Raw genomic sequence first — 14,378 nt, 5'->3', positions numbered from 1 at the left:
CTTCTCGCCTCAAAAACAGCATTAACTGTAACAAGGTGTTATAATTCAGGGTTCCATTAAAAGGCCATTTGTCTCCATCTTCCAATTTATATAATGGCCACCACTGATCACAATATTTAATCAAATCCTGTTTCCGCACACTCCCACTGGGAACACCACCAAGTTGTTTCCAATGTACTAAAATACAACCTAAAGGCAATTTCTTTAAAATTCCTCCCGACTGTCCACCTCCCATATTGTTAGTGTCACTTATACAGTAAATCAACAACTTTCAGTATTACAATTATCGCTCTCATAACCAAATGACCTAAACTGAGTCAGTACCAAAAAATCAAAACAGATCAGAACAGATGGGGATTCAAACCCCAATTAAACCCGGGCATCCTTAAGGCTTTCACCTAAAAGGATTTATCAGGAGAGGATTTAACCCCTCAAGGATCCTTTGCTCCCACCCTGCTGGGCTTTCACCTCAGTCTGATGGGCAGAGCTTCAGACAGATTACAGACAAATATCAGAACCTACAAGTAGGCGTATACATTACAGATTTCTAAGCTCAGGTATAAATCAATGAATGCCTTAAATTTTCTTACCTGGGGCCTTAGCTCGTGAGCTCAGAGGAGCAGGGGATCAAGGTCTTCCAAATAAATCTCAGTGCCGGCCGGAGGTCCTTCGATTTCCACATCCGTCGAGTCTCAGAAGCCGTGTCCCACCTGGGTCGCCAAAACTGTTACCGCAAACCGGTCCAAAAAACTTTCTAACACCAATTTGGCATTTAGAAAGTAGACATTCTTTATTGCAGCTCTGGATGCACGGGGGATATCTCCACCTAGCGTGCATACCATCATACAAAACTACAGCACATTTATCAGGTTACATGATTAGTATAAACCTGCCTAAATTTACACTTATTGGTTAGTGATTAACATTGCATACACTACTGGTTTACTGTATTTAAATTAGCCTCGCTTGCTATGTAAATTAGCACGCATGCTCCTTTCAGATGTGGGGGGGCAAATCTTTTTGGTCCTGAATTGAGTCGGTGGTCGTGATCTCCCCTCGCCGCATTTACCTTTCACCCAGTTTCTGCAGTTTTATCAAACTTCATGCATCTCTGGCCACCGTCCAGTCTTTGGTGCCAAGATGTTCCCTTTTATCGGTCTGTTAGCTCTTCTTCAAGGCTAGAGCCATTAGTTTTCCACAGTTTGTTACTTATACAACCACTTTCATATCTTTTAGCTCCCTCCCAAATTTCTTTCCCAAGGCACAAGTGATTAGTAGTTTTGCTAATTGGAAAATTACTCTTTCTGCTTAGCTTTAGAAACTATTTACAACAGCATGTCGGTTTGCGTGGTACATTCTGCATATGCATGCACCATGTGTGCTCTATGTGTGGGTGCACGCAGTGTCTGTGAGCACTCTACATCTATGTACATGATACCCTAGCTAGGGTATCAACAGTAACAGCTCTGTTGCCTTTTTGCCTTCTATTTCTTTCTCTAGGTCCTTCACCTTTCTCCTGCTCATGGGAGACCTTATCGCTCTCTACAACTACCTGAAAGGAGGTTGTAGCGAGGTGGGTGTCGGTCTCTTCTCCCAAGTAACAAGCGATAGGACTAGAGGAAATGGCCTCAAGCTGCGCCAGGGGAAGTTTGGGTTGGATATTAGGAAAAAGACCCTCCCGTTGAGTCATGAGGTTCAGAGAGGACCCCCTTGCTTTCCAAACTCCTTCTCAGAGAGGAGTCTAGGTGCAGCTGGATCCAATCCTAGTCCCAGACTTGGTCAAATGATTATATATGCGCAATCGATCCTTTATATTACTTAGCTAAGATTACAAAGTTTCAGTGCGCTTGTTCCCAATTCACTTACCGAGTATCTGATGCGATAAGGATTCTCTCAACCTCGAGGACTAACCTTGAGAGGCGTCCCTACTCAAGGGGAGATCCTGGCGTGCAGCCCGCTGCCGTGCAGGAGAGCTCAAAGGGCTCTTGGGCTGCTCACTATTTATGGGGGTAAGATGATTGACTTATAGCCATATTTGCATACCGACTGCAGATGCCAGTTTCTTCCAAAGTTGGCTTGAATTGGCATGGACCAGCACTGTGGTCAGATGCGTGTATTACCATAAATTAGCCCTTGGCTATTGTGCTGTTATCTGTCTCCCCTGAATCCACCTTGAGCCTTGAGCTGGATGCAGCCATCAAGACCAGATGCACCCATCATGGGCACCACTGGTGGTTATCACTTGATCAGAGTTACGGGAAAAGGTCAGATGGGAGGGCAGGGGGGCAGAGGGAGCACATCGCCACAGTTGTCTCTGCCGCTCCTTCCTCCTCATGCTCTTCCCCTGCTCCAGTGTGGGGTCCCACCCATGGGAGACAAAGAACTTCTCCAATGTGGGTCCTTCCCACAGGCTGCAGTTCTTCACAAACTGCTCCAGCGTGGGTCCTTTCCACAGGGTGCAGTCCTTCAGGAACAGACTGCTCCAGCATGGGTCCCCCATGGGATCACAAGTCCTGCCAGAAAACTTGCTCCAGAGTGGGCTTCTCTCTGTGGGGTCACAGGTCCTGCCAGGAGCCTGCTCCAGCATGGGCTCTCCATGCAGTCACAGCCTCCTTTGGGACACATATGTTTATGAGCAGTTAGAACAGGGCAGTATGATTATTGCTGATGTATCACTCCTACCTTTCAGTGTATAGCTGAAAGACAGACTTACCTTTCTCCAGTTTCTCGTCCCCAAGGTGTTGGGAAATTAGGAAGGGCAGGTATCACTTGTGCTACTTGAACTCCTCTGAATTTGGCCGGTTACGGGAAGTAGAAGATTCATCCTAGAACAGCAGAAATGTTTTATGACTCCAGGTTGCTAACTTCAATAATGGTTTGACACAGGACAAATAAGAAAGGCAATGCTTGTGAAGAGAACTTGAACTGCATGTTAGGTAGGAGTGAGTCTTGGAGCTTCATATTTTGTTTGTTCCAACTCTTTCTCTCTGACTAGCTGTCAACTTCCATTACATATTGCAAAAATAACTAAAGATTCTCTGATTTGTGCCTCTTGTACTGAACTCATGGCAGGGAGGGCTTTTCCTGCTGAAGATCTTCCTTTCACTGTAATCATTAACCATTTATTCCTTTCCTGAGCTGGGCACGTTGTGCCACTTTAGATATGTGTGAGCAATTTCAAAGGGTCTCTTTTGGCCTAACGCAATCTTTCTGGTTCTTAGTTGATAGGGAACTCTATGTTTTAAAGCATAGGTAATAATACTGAGGTTGCTTATTTATGCTAGATATGAGCAAACCTTATTTTCTGTTTAAATAAGCACTTAAAGAACTAAAGCTATTTGGGAAGTCTTAGGGTGAGGCTCTCAGCTGATAAGATTATATATCTTGTCTTGACCTTGTTTAAAAGTGTGCATCAGTATTAGGGATTCTTTCCCTACAACATGATAGAAAAAAGTGTCTTTTTTTTTTTTCCCCTTTTTTCCCCTTATTTTTCAGCCACCTTTTTCTTCGGCTGCCTCTTCTTTCCCATATTTGGCCGCCTTGTCCACCGCCTTGTCTGCTGCCTTTTTTTTTTTGGCCGCTTTTTTTTTTTTGCTGCCTTTTTTGTGGGCTGTGTTTTTCTTCAACCTCCTCTTCTTTCGCCTTTCCTTTCTCCATTTTTTTTTGCTGCCTTGTCCTTCGCCTTGTCCTTCGCCTTGTTTTTTGCCTTTTTTTATTAGACACCTTTTTTTTTTCCCCGTCTTTTTTGTCACCTGTGTTTTTCTTCAACCTCCTCAGTATAAGCATGACGTTATAGGGTATGGAATAGCCCTTTGGCCAGCCTGGGTCAGCTGTCCTGGCTGTGCCCCCTCCCAGCTTCTTGTGCACCGGGCAGAGCACGGGAAGCTGAAAAGTCCTTGACTAGTGTAAGCACTACTTAGCAACTACTAAAACATCAGTGTGTTATCAACATTATTCTCATCCTAAATCCAAAACACGGCACTATGCCAGCTACTAAGAAGAAAATTAGCTCTATCCCAGCTGAAACCAGGACAGTATCCACCCCTTATTCCATACCATTTACATTATGCTCAGGTCCCACATTATCCAATACATCCTCATTAACCACCACCACCCTTCCCATCCTTTGATACAATACACAGGTATCATTCCCTTAGTCTATGGACCACCCCTGTGAAATGTCCATAAACGTCCACAAATGTCCACAAAATGTCCATTGAGTTCATTTAGTCCGTGACTTTGGGCTCCATCTGTGATGGTGGTTGCTCAGGACAGGAGAGGTGGTGTGTTGCGTGGAGTTATTGGGCACCAAAGCCAGCTCAGGTCAGGTCACTGCTGCACCTGCACTGCTTCTTGTAAGGCTTGTCCTCCATTGTTTCAGGTAGTTCCTGCTATAGTAATTCCCATAACATGCAACTCAGATCCCAGGTTACAACAATTTAAAGGTGCTTCCATTACAATCTCCACCCCTGGCCCCTTTGGACCAGACCATTGGGTTTAACACTGCAATGGACTCCTCCCCTTGCCCCTGCTCCGGCTTGTACTTATTCACAGACTGCAGTCCCTTAGGGGTTTACCTGCTCCAAGTGGAGCCTTATCTATGAGCCACAGTCTCTCCAGGGGTATACCTGCTGTGGCATAGAGTTATCCACAGCCTGCTTTGAGGTGCACCTGTTCCAGCATGGCCTTCTCCATGGGCTACAATGCCTTCAGAGAGATACCCGCTCCAGTGTGGCCTTGCCCGCAGCCACAGTCTCTTCAGAAGTAAACTTGCTCCAGCATGGCCTTACCCATGGCCACATGCTTTGAGGTGCTCCAGCATGACCTCATGCACAGCCACTGATGCTTCAAGGTGTACCTGCTGCAGCACGGACTTATCCACAGCCACAGATGCTTCGAGGTGTACCTTCTCCAGCATGCACTTATCCTTGGGCCACAATCCCTTCAAGAGGTATACCTGCTGCGGCACAGACATAACCATGGCCACAGACGCTTCGAGACATACCTGCTCTGGCATGGGCTTATCCACGTCCACAGACGCTTCGGGGTGTCCTATTCCCGCATGGACTCATCCACAGGTCACAGTCCCTTCGACTCGAGTTCACACTGGAGTTCCAGCCTGTCCAGTACAGCAGCACAGAAACAGCAGCGATGCCCTGGCCATCTGCCAGCCCAGGCGCATGGCCATTGCTGTTATCAAAATGTTCCCAGGCACAGCAGAGTAAGATGATAAGCAGTACAGAAGTACAGGAAGCAGCAAAAGCAAAAAGCAACCACAAACGATCAATAGACTCTAATATACAGTAAGGCAAGCAAGCCCCGTGGCAAGCACAGAAGCCTGCCGATTAATAACTAAACAGCACTAACAGCTATAAATTCGATCTAGCACATTCCAAATAAATCTGTCATTATCTTGAACCCTTTGTGCCCCATGTTGGGTGCCAAAAAGGGCTGTCGTGGTTTAACCCCAGCCAGCAACTATGCACCACACAGCTGCTCGCTCACTCCCCTCCCGGTGGGATGGGGGAGAGAATCAGAAGGGTAAAAGGGAGAAAACTCATGGGTTGAGATAAAGACAGTTTGATAGGTAAAGCAAAAGCCACATGCACAAGCAAAGCAAAGCAAGGAATTCATTCACTCCTTCCCATCGGCAGGCAGGTGTTCAGCCATCCTCAGGAAAGCAGGGCTCCATCACGCGTAACGGTTACTTGGGAAGACAAACGCCATCACTCTGAACATCCCCCCTTCCTTCTTCTTCCCCCAGCTCATATGCTGAGCATGATGTCATATGGTATGGAATAGCCCTTTGGCCAGTTTGGGTCAGCTGTCCTGGCTGTGCTCCCTCCCAGCTTCTTGTGCACCTGGCAGAGCATGGGAAGCTGAAAAGTCCTTGACTAGTGTAAACTCTGCTCAGCAAGAACCAAAACATCAGTGTGTTATCAACATTATTCTCATCCTAAATCCAAAACACAGCACTATAGCAGCTACTAGGAAGAAAATTAACCCTATCCCAGCTGAAACCAGGACAGTGATTGACTAAATAGTGTATAGTATAGAGAGAAAAAACATGAATAGTTTTCTAAAATGTCTAAAATACTCTTGAGAACTGGAAGGAATTCAGACTCCAAAGGAGACATTTTCTTATTGTAAGTTATGTTAGTCTATTGTATCATTTTTATTTAAAAGGTAGGGCAGGAATACATCTTTAGATTTATCTCCATTTTAGGCTTGACATTTTAGGCTTCCACCTTCATTAGGTGGAACTTTCTTAATCCTTCTAGTGTTTCTATATTTTATAACTTAGCTGAGTTTGTGAAACCATAAACTATGACAGCTATTGAAAATAAGTTTCGATATTGTTCCTGCCTGTACCAGTACAAATTCTTCTTTAACCACACAGTGAATTGGATTGCAGAACTATTTCCAGTAAAATCTAACCATTCATTTTAATCCAGATCAACTCCCCAGCTGAGTTTACTATATGACTACAAAAGCACTGATATGAGGGGGCAGAGAGCTGTGGATGGAAACATACAGCTATGCACGTTAGGGAAGGTAGGACTGCTTCCTTTTGCAGCAGTGCAGGCTTATGCTGGCTTAAAAATGTTCATGAAATACCAGCCTCAAACTGTTTTTTGTTACATGAATGATCTGCTTGCTTACTGCATAATATGAAATATATGAGTTTTTATTTGTTGAAGAATTTCTGTGTGGGTAGGTAAAATGAAACAAATTTTGTTAGTTTTACATCCCACACTACTTATTATGAAAGTACATGCTGTAAAGACAGTGTATTATCAGTATGTTCTTTCAGGAAAATCTGTTAAATTTCTAGTATTACCTTGTAATAGCTGGGCAGTGGTACAATTTGGCTTTTCTTTTTGTCTGTATTTAAAAGATGCATAAAAGCTTGTTATCACATAGTTCCATGTGGCATGTGTTACTAGCTATATCTATTTATCTATTTTTAAAGGAAGTCTTGTGTGGAGTTAGTTACATGATTTCACTGCTCTTTGAGATTTTAATCTAAAATAATAATAACCTGTGGATCCCCCATTAAGGCATTTTTACTCTTCATTACTGCTCCTGGAAAGTTGTCTTACTAATTGCAATTAAAACTAATTGAGTCTGTGCAGGCTATTTATATGCATTTGCAGGAGCAGTGCAATTAGGAAACTATTATTTCTTTGCAAAGAAGTATCATCTAAGGAGATGTTCACTGGTAAAAATATCCTGCACCCTCAAAAATATATAACTAATAATTAAATCCTAACCCAACAATCAGTTTGAGTTACTCTAAGAAAATCCTCTAACTCCTTTTATTTTTCTCTTTTGTTTTTTAGGATGAAAGAACAAAGTGTGACGATTCCAAATACAGGGGGCTCCACCTGCCAAAGCAAAACTGTTCATTTTATTACCCAAATATTCCATATAGTGGCTCTTTTTGCTTTTAGGTTAAAGCTGAAAATATTTTGGGTGAAGCCTCATCAGATTGTGTTCCTATAGCTATGGAAAAAAAATAGGTAATTAAAAAAAAGAGTTAAATAAAGATAAAACAGTATATGTTGGGATGACTGCATCATCCCCAATTCTTTTTCCCTCCCTATAACATAAAGTTTAGAGAACTCTGAAACAAATTGTGTAATCAAAGTTGGTTTACATAGAAGAAAATAATGAAAAATAATCTTTTTCAATATAATAGTTTTGGAACTATGTGGGTTTCATTTGGTTTTAAATTGGTTTTAGTTTTGAAGTGCAATCTAATTTTAATTGTTAGTTAAAATTATGAAGTCTCTGAAATTAAATTCATTTAGGGTTTAATAAAATGTTTCATCCTTCCCAATTTTTTTTCATCAAAATTTGGATGCTTCCAATTTAGTTGAAGCAAGTCTCTCATATTTTAATTGATTGCCTTTCCATGCAAAATTCTTTGAACTGGTTGGTGGTACAGGCAGCAATTTTCAGTAATTTCTTGGTCTTACCTAGATGTGGTGAAAAATGATAGTGTGTTGTATTCATAATATGAAATGTCTAAGTACAAATATATTTTTTTAAGCTAATGTCTGAAGTATCCATTATAAATTACTAAGTTTATTATTAACAAATAAAGGCCATATACTAAAACTCTTTGTTAAACTAAGTGGCACTTTGATTGTACTTCTGTATTTTTGAGTGGCATTAGATGTCAGTCTGGCTATAAATGAATAGTGATATCGTAATTTCTCTAGGTCCACCCATCATTTACTCTGCTATTCTACTTTCTGGTTAGGAATGTTAAAAAAACACCTGTTCTGAGATTCCTGGGAGCAATAATACTATTTTGTCTCTCTCTTTTCCCTCTGCGCTGTGCTGCATTTTCCTCTGTTCATTTTGGTGTAGCTGTGCTGGGTTTGGCTGGGGTAGAGTTAATTTACTTCATAGTAGCTAGTATGGGGCTATGCTTTGGATTTGTGCTGAAAACAGTGTTGATAATACAGGGATGTTTCTGTTATTGCTGAGCAGTGCTTACACTGGTCAAGGCCTTTTCTCCTTCGCATACCACCCTGCCAGTGGTGTGAGTAGGCTGGGGGTGCACAAGAAGCTGGGAGGGGACATAACTGGGACAGCTGACCCCAACTGACCAAAGGGCTATTCCATACCATATGACATCATGCTCAGTATGTAAGCTGGGGGAAGAAGAAGGAAGGGGGGGACATTCAGCATGATGGCGTTTGTCTTCCCAAGTAACCATTACGCGTGATGAAGCCCTGCTTTCCTGAGGATGGCTGAACACCTGCCTGCCGATGGGAAGTAGTGAATGAATTCCTTGCTTTGCTTTTCTTGTGCGCGCAGCTTTTGTTTTACCTATTAAACTGTCTTTCAGTTTTAGCAGTGGTAAAGAAGTGTAGAGAAGAGCCAGCTATCCAAGACTCAGCGCAAAGAACTCGCAAGGCTTTAGTAGTGCTGTTTCCAAGGAAGTGAGTACAACCCTTTTAACTGGAATATTTTTGCTGCAGCACTCTTGTCAGCTCTCCAGCTGTATGCTCCTTTATTCCCTGTGTTCAAGCCTGCTGTGGCTCCTCATTACTTTCCACATCCTCTATACCAGCCATCTCTTTTCTCAGTGCTAATCCATTCTTTTCCCATCATCTCCTTCACACTCCTCTCACCCTCATCCTTTTCAACTGAATTCTTCCCTCATCTGCAGTTAGGACTTGACTTTAGCCTTCCAGCTCCACTTTTCTTTTCCCTGCTGTTGTCTCTGAGAAGAGACTCTGGTAGTATTCTTCAGCACTGATACAGATGAAAGAAATCTGCACATCTGCTTGAGAGCGGGTTTGTCAGCATTAAATTAATTATGTGTGCAGTCTCTCTTATAGATAACTTTCCATATGTAGAGTCATGTCTGTAAAATAGACCATCATGTGAATACTCTGATAGGACGTACGTTATTGGGATAATAATTAAACTTCTTGGAACGCATGTAGACGGACCAATTCTGAACTTTTATAGAAGCCTTTTCCCCTGTTAATACTTTTGTTTCTTCATTCTAGAGAAATTTGAACCTCCTGAAATACTTTCAGTAAAAAAAATTGCTGGTATAAAGCAGTTGTTTACAGTAACCTGGAAAATGCTTGAGAAGATTATCCCTTCACAAGATTTAATTTGCCAGGTTCAATACAGAAACTTGTATTCAAACTCTTCGGTAAGCTAAATAAATTTTCTTCTGAATGTTAGCTTGTTGTTTGTGACTAATTTCTTGATGTTATAAAAGGCTAAAGAGAAAAAAGGCAAGAAGTAGTTGGAAATAATGATTAAAACCTTAGTGGAGCATGATTAGGTATGCATGATCTTAGGATCATTGTTTTGTTGTCTAGGATGAATTGTTGTCTTTCTGGTGTGGTTTAACCCCAGCCAGCAACTAAGCACCACACAGCCGCTCACTCACTCCCCCCACTGCAGTGGGATGGGGGAGAGAATTGGAAGGGTGAAAGTCAGGAAACTCGTGGGTTGAGATAAGAACAGTTTAATAATTGAAGTAAAATGAAATAGAATAGTAGTAATAGTAATAATAATAATATAATAATACAATAATAATATACAAAGCAAGTGATACACTATACAATTGCTCACCACCCGCCAACCAATGCCCAGCTCAACCCCAAGCAGCAATTGCTGCCTCCCAGCCAACTCCCCCAGTTTATATACTGAGCATGACGTCATATGGTATGGAATAGCCCTTTGGCCAGTCTGGGTCAGCTGTCCTGGCTGTGCCCCCTCCCAGCTTCTTATGCACCTGGCAGAGCACGGGAAGCTGAAAAGTCCTTGACTGGTGTAAGCACTACTTAGCAACAACTAAAACATCAGTGTGTTATCAACATTATTCTCATCCTAAATCCAAAACACAGCACTATACCAGCTACTAGGAAGAAAAATCAACTCTATCCCAGCTGAAACCAGGACACTTTCTTTTGGTCAGTGTTCTTTTGGTACATACTGTACTTCTGAATATTTCTGTGAAAGGCTAAGGGATTATAGGCACAGTCAGGCAAAATATTGTATTTTCCTGTCGCATTCTGGTGATGAAAACAGCATTTACTCCCAACCAGAACAGTTTAATCAGATTAAGATGGACTAATGATATATTAATTTTCAAGTGAACTAAAGTATAAATTTTGCAAAATGGAAAATAAGGGAAGTTATTTTTCTGAGTCTCTTTCTGACACTTAAATGGAAGTGGTGTAGAAAAACAGTATTTAGTCTTTTGCTTCTTTCAGATGGCCTATTCCAATGCTCCTCGGTATGGAAGTGATTCTATTTGCAGTCTTACTGTTTCCTCTTCCAAATTTAAGAATGAGTCTGCTTGGCTTTTCTTTTTTTTTTTTTAGTTCATTAAACCGGGATGTCTACCTTGACCTTACTATTTTATACATTAAATGTTTAATTCTGGGAGAGAAGAAGAATTCATCAGGGTGACTAATATTAGTCCTCAGAGTTTTAAAGAAGTTCCTGATACTAAAGCTGTTTCTAATTAGCATCCTCCTCACATTCTCATGGCAAGCATCTTTACTGCAGATATGACATATTAGTTGTTGGATTCAGGAGATAATATCCTGGATGATCTGATGAGTAGGATGGTTCAGGTACGCCCTGGATATTAGAAACTGAACCAATATTTATTTAAAAGATCCATTCAAGATGTTCATCCCTTTGGAGTCAAGACACTGGTGTCCTTGTGATGCATATGGGATCCTTCTCAAATGTTGAAAACTTTCACGTTTTTGCCAAGTTACAGCATTATTGTGTCTATTTGTCAGCTCCTGCATAAGAAATCACTTGTCTACTTTTTTACTGTCAAATACAGTCTACATCCATTTTCCTCCTTGGGACTTCTATCTGCATTTTTCCACATTCTAGAGAAAAAATAGTAGCCATGATCAGTAAAGACAAAAATCCAGTGAGTTTAGTTCTGTAGGATCTTAGGCAGGCATGAGTCATGGTTTTGTCTGTAGCCAGTCCAATGGCAATGGCCAAAAAAGACAGCCTCAAATAATCAGTTAGATATAGGAGCTGTTTTTCTGTCTATCAGCACAAATATGTAAAAAAAAAAAAGTGTTTGAGCAAATGACAGATATTTTCTTGACCTTTTAAGCCTTCCTACCAAAACAATCTAAATAGTTTGCTGTGGACTGTTTTTACTGAGTGAAAAACAGGTGATCTATTTTTCTACTTGCATGTACTAAGTTTCTAATTATAATTAAATATTGTTCACAGCCTTTTGGCAAGTAACTAGAAGCTAGTCTGGAGTGTTTGTAATTCTATGTCAGGTTCTGCAGGAGATTGATAATAGTTTTGAAACCCTTTTTATTGCAGGTTGGCTAAGGAGTCTATCACCTAGCAGCGTTTTGTAGATCCCTAAATTCATACTCATAGAAGCAGTTTTCTATTTTTGACAATGAGTTTCTTCAGATCAGAATGGACTAAAATTTTCAAAGGTTAGAGGTTGTTTCATAAGGCAGTGCACTTCCCATTCTAGTGTTTAAAAGAGAGAGTGTCTGTATTTTGCATTGTTATAGTTTGATTTACTTTTCATTGGAAGGTTCAACTGGTAGAAGACAAGAATTTCTTCACAGGTTTTTGGCCCTATTGTTGTAAACTTACATGACATTACTACTTCAATTTGGCTCCCGAGAGGGAATCTCCCTTATTCTAAAACTTACCTTTGCTGACCTTGTTAGAATTTAGCTAGCTCGAACATCTATTTTAGCATCTTTCTGTTTCAGTCATCTGCAATTTGTGAGGGAGGAACAGTTGTTAATTATTGATTAATTTTTGCAATTTGGAGAAGACATTAATGTTGGTGTAGTGATTATATCAATCCTTCTCTACACAAACACTTAAATCTTTCTATAGTTCCTGTTGTTTGCTTCTACTTCCTGTTGTCAGTCCAGTTGAGTTGATGCATCAACTACAATTGCTGCTTTTCACGTCTCCTTTCACCTTTTGTTTTGGAACAACAATTTAGTTTCTGACTTCCAGCAGTGAGATTTGAGTGGGCTCCTTTTAAGATGGGGAAATTACTCACCTTGTCATTACTTTTCCAAGAATATATTTCATCAGTTATTTCTCATACTCTTGTCTTCCTTCACCACTTAAAGGCTCCATCTTTTTTTTTTCTTTGTATCAGAATTTTCTGTGTTTTCATTGATGTTTTCATTTGAATCATATGCTGATGATATTTGGGATGGCCTACAGTTGCATTGTTACGTGGCTAAGAGCTAGAAGACTCTCTATCTCAGAAAAAAAAAACCAAGTACTCAGCTGGCTCACAAGCTGCAGGTGAGCACTGCTTCCCTAGGGATGCTTTTGCTGTGAGGTGGAACTGTATCCAAGGCATTATGGTGATATTGGCTTTAGCAATACTCAGTTGCTTCCCACCACTGGGACCTGCAATCATCCAGCACTGCTGCACACAGTTCAAGCCACAGGTCAGTCAGTACGGATCTAGTTTAGGCCTGAGTTTTTCAAATCCTGGAGTTTTACAGGAAGAATGAATATACTACACAGAAAAATGAAATACAAAACAAGTAATTTTGAGTTTCAGAGGAATGAAGTGAGAAACATGAAAATGGCATCCTTTGTGTTTTTTTTTTTTTTTTAAACTGAGTTATATATCTGCATGCAATTTTATAGCAAATAATTTTTTGTTCACATATCCACTTTCAGGAAATTGTCACTGTCCCGCTGACTTCTGCAGAGAAAATAGCATCATGTAATCTCACGGGAACTCCACAGAATATTCATTTGCCATTTGGTGTTGTATCAAAATTCTAGAGTGAATGGAGTAGAAAGAAAACAAAAAGCACAAAAGAGAAAGGTAGGCTAACTATTTAGTAAGTTTTTCTTTGGGTATACTTTGGGGCATTAGGGTTTAATAATGGAAAACTGTATTTTCAGCATATTATTAATCTATTGAATTTAGAATTCTCTTGTTTAAACAGAACAAATGTGTATTTTATTTAAATATAGAAGAGGGGGAACTAAAAGACAAGAGCAAGGAGTGGAGGAGATTTGAAAGGGGATACAAACAAGGGCTAAGGGGATACAAATAGGGCTAAGGAAGAAAATGGGTGAATAGACAGACAGGAAGAGAGGAAAAATTAAGATTGTGAATGGAGAATGAACTAAGTAGGATAGTAGCAGAAATGTAGTGTAGCAAGTATGTGCAATAAAATGAATTATAAGTAGAGAAATTAATTTGCCAGTTATAAAATAAGACTAGAAAATCTCCTCTAGAACTTAACAAAAGAAAGCAGAAGGAAACATATGGAAAGAACAGGAAAAAATGGCTTGAGAAGGTACATAGGCTTAGAGGAAACTATTTAATGTCTAGAATACAAAAAATAATTGAGGAGTAAATGACTAGAACACTGATCAATTTGAAAATATTATAAATAAAGTATTCATACACACACATTTATATGTGGAAACTGTTTCTCAGCTCCTATTTCTAGTACTGTTTAACCCAAAATGAGTCAAGATATTAGTCTATTGTATATTCTTAGAACAAATTTAAAAAAAAAATTGATATTTTCTACAGTGTTGTCAAGGTACATAGCACATTCATGTAAGAAGATAGTATCTTGCCTCTTAGAATTCCATAAACTAAATAAAATGCCTTTGGTAAAATACAGCAGTTAACAAAAAGATTAAATGAATACTTCTTGAGTATTATGCAGTGCCTGAAATCTGAACAAGAGAGAATTATTTTGAGGAGAAGGAAGTTGTCAGCTGCGTAAAAAGAGAGAAGATGTACTAATTAGGAAAAAAGGTACAACATTACACAAGGGAAAACTTCTTTTTAATAAGTTGCTCTCAGACTGTATTTTTGAAACTTT

The 14,378-nt window shown here is 40.2% G+C and overlaps 1 long non-coding RNA gene across 1 annotated transcript; it reads right to left on the bottom strand.

The window, feature by feature from the left end:
• Nucleotides 1-924: 924 nt before the first annotated feature.
• Nucleotides 925-5,749, bottom strand: LOC148055218 (uncharacterized). Its single transcript, XR_015705845.1, has 3 exons — nucleotides 5,006-5,749; nucleotides 2,714-2,825; nucleotides 925-2,612 (listed from the first exon to the last, which is right to left on the bottom strand). It is a non-coding gene; the product is annotated as an uncharacterized LOC148055218 (long non-coding RNA).
• Between the last annotated feature and the right edge of the window lie 8,629 nt (nucleotides 5,750-14,378).

Source organism: Nipponia nippon, unplaced genomic scaffold, assembly GCF_047370975.1.
Source record: "Nipponia nippon isolate SJK-2023a ecotype South Korea unplaced genomic scaffold, ASM4737097v1 scaffold_26, whole genome shotgun sequence".
In the NCBI taxonomy this organism is placed as follows: domain Eukaryota; kingdom Metazoa; phylum Chordata; class Aves; order Pelecaniformes; family Threskiornithidae; genus Nipponia; species Nipponia nippon.
The sequence above is the reverse complement of the archived record's forward strand: the minus strand, read 5'-3'. Positions and strand labels throughout refer to the sequence as shown.